At 42.5% G+C, this 2,688-nt stretch overlaps 1 protein-coding gene across 7 annotated transcripts in view; it reads left to right on the forward strand.

Annotated features, from left to right (window-relative positions):
- prdm16 (PR domain containing 16) overlaps nt 1-2,688 on the forward strand; it is a 202,230-nt gene that overhangs the window by 172,199 nt on the left and 27,343 nt on the right. The gene's annotated exons all lie outside the window — the stretch shown is intronic.

Raw genomic sequence — 2,688 nt, forward strand, 5'->3', positions numbered from 1 at the left:
GTGTAAAATTCAGGGTAGCTAAGTTTACTTTTGTTAAAAACCCTTTTACACATGGAGAGCTGATGATTTCCAGCCGGGTTCTCCTCCTTCTCCTGCTCCATGTGACATGTGTAGACGGAGGGAGGTGGAGTGAATGAAAAAAAAAAGGTAAAGGTAAATAAACAAACAATCAGCCACAAGCTTGTTCTGGCTCTCCTTCTCTGTTGCCCCTCATTTAAGGCCTTATAAATCAGGTTTCCAACCAGAGACAGGGTGTTAGTGGGCCTCCGAGACAACACACACACACACACACACGCAGAGTAAGACACACGTGTGCCAACCAAGATACAAAAAAAAAAAAAAAGAAAGCACACAACCAAGCACCGGTCTGCTGCTCATTAAGTTCATGTTAAGAAACATCGGACAAGAGCTTCGCTGGTAGGAGGAGGTAAAATAAGAGTGTGTGGAAAATCCAAAGCTAGTATGTTGGCTTAACTACATAAAAGTGTGTGCACCCAGTCTCCATCTGGAGCTTAGCTTCATTTTTAACATATGTTAATAAAATATCTATAATACCTGTTGTAGCTCCCCAGTAACGATATGACAAGTGCACTCTGACTCCACCAGCTGCAGAGAGGATATTAGGCTAAGGAGTGGGTGAGCATGTGTGTGTTGAGAGGGTCTGCCTGGTTAGTTTTCAGAGTCTGTTTTAGCACATAAAAAAAAGGTCTGGACTTTATCAGGCTGGGTTGTAAAATTGGGAGCAGAATGGACAGTGGGCAGAGGTGTGAGGGATGTGGGGCTACACCCCGTTATAAGCCTTTAAACATATCTAAATGGATTCAGGGAAAACACAAAGGAAGGAGCCAATTTGCCTACAGGTTTGGTTTGAAGATCAGCAAATGGATGTGCACAAGCAGAATCTGACCTTTTTTTCCCACTTTGGTTGGGGTTTTTCATCACTTGTTGAAGGGTTGAACAATTATTTTTACCCAAAGTTCCAGGAGACATTGTTATTCTAAAAAAAACGCCCCGCTAACAAGGCGGGTAAGCTCACACCTCGGCTCAAAAGAGGCACAACGCTGTTATTACTTCAACCATGCGTGCCTGCCTTCGCCCCAAACTGTTGCCGCTCTTATGCAAGCCACGCTTCCACACCTTGATCCAGACCCAGAACATATTTACTCACTAAACTTGGCACCTGTACCCACCCACAAAAAAAAAAAAAAAAAAAAGCACCTTCTGCACATGCTAACTCAAAAAGCAAGAACGCGGTCATTCACACTTTACGAGCGGTTGAAAATAAACAAAACGTGACCGTGCCTTCGCCAAGCCGGAGAAGTTCACAAACTTTGCACGTCTAAAAATGTCAGCTGGCTCGTTGGTTCTTCTCCATCGCACCTCGACTTCCTTATGCAGACATTTGACTGTGATTAGGAGTGCAGAGAGTCAAGCCAAAGGTCAGCGCTGCATTCAGACGAGGTTGATTGGTTGTTGTAATTAGAGGAGTTTTGCTCTGTCTCAGGCCAGTTCTCCCCCAGAGGATTCACGCTGGCTCCCCGGTATCAGTATCAGCAGCAGTAGCGGAGCGAAATCAGAGCCCAAATTGCTGAAGACTCAGATCCCGAGGTGGTTTAGCTCACTCCAAACTCGCCGCTATCTCCCTCTGATAAATGCACTATACCTTTGGCATTCTGTGTTGTCAAGTTGCAAAAAGTTCCAAATTACTCTTTTGTAAATTTATCACTCAGAATATTAGTCAGAGATGTTGCAGTTTGAGAACAAGGTTGTACTTATCTGTACGCTCGCTTCTCAGCTAACAATAAGGCCTTCTTCTATTCTTCTGCTCTTCCTCCTTCGCCGCAACCTTACGTCCGCCTCCATTCTCTATGAAAGCGGGTAACTTGAAACCCGTTCTCTGAGTCTCTGGGGGCTACAGGGGTTACAAAGGGTGATCAATACATGCCAGAGAAAGTCATTAGACAAGTGAAAGAAGCCCCAGTTTGTATACTCCCTCCTCCTTATCGTCTTTCCTTCCCTTGTTAGGACCAGCAACGTTAGCTGGCCTTAACACCCATTGACATGTTGGCTCTCTGCAACTTAAATGTTCAACTGCCATCTTAATCTCCACACTGTGGTTTTGGAAGAATTATTCTTTTTAGCTCAAAAACAAAATTAAGTTTTCTTAAAAACTATTGCACATCTGACTTTTTTCCCTCCCCAATGCTGGAAGAACAAATGTGATATGATAATAATGCTCCAAAAAGACCTAGCTATGCATTTGACATGCAATTCGATCCCCAGATAAGGCAGGCTGCTTGGGATTTTTTATTTTTATTTATTTTTTTAATATGTTCAAAAATTCTACCACATTAGCACAACAGCTCTCACAAGTCATATGTAGCACAGATGTGTGCCACTGCTATACAGAATCACAAGAATCTACTAGAATCAGCATATTATTTTACTGCAATATTGCACAACTTACCCTATAATATCGTGATTTGATCTCATTCTATGCTACGCTGTTTGCACATGTAAGGATTCACTCATCTCAGCGCGTATGATGCCTAAAACTGAAAGTGAAAGTAACTGCTTGACCAAATCTCTGAGTAATTTGACACATAATTACTTGACTGTTTGGGGACACACAAAGTACATTATAATTTCATTCCTAGACAGTGTGCTGATCTCGTGTATATATATATA

Source organism: Poecilia reticulata, linkage group LG7 (assembly GCF_000633615.1).
Source record: "Poecilia reticulata strain Guanapo linkage group LG7, Guppy_female_1.0+MT, whole genome shotgun sequence".
Lineage (NCBI taxonomy): Eukaryota > Metazoa > Chordata > Actinopteri > Cyprinodontiformes > Poeciliidae > Poecilia > Poecilia reticulata.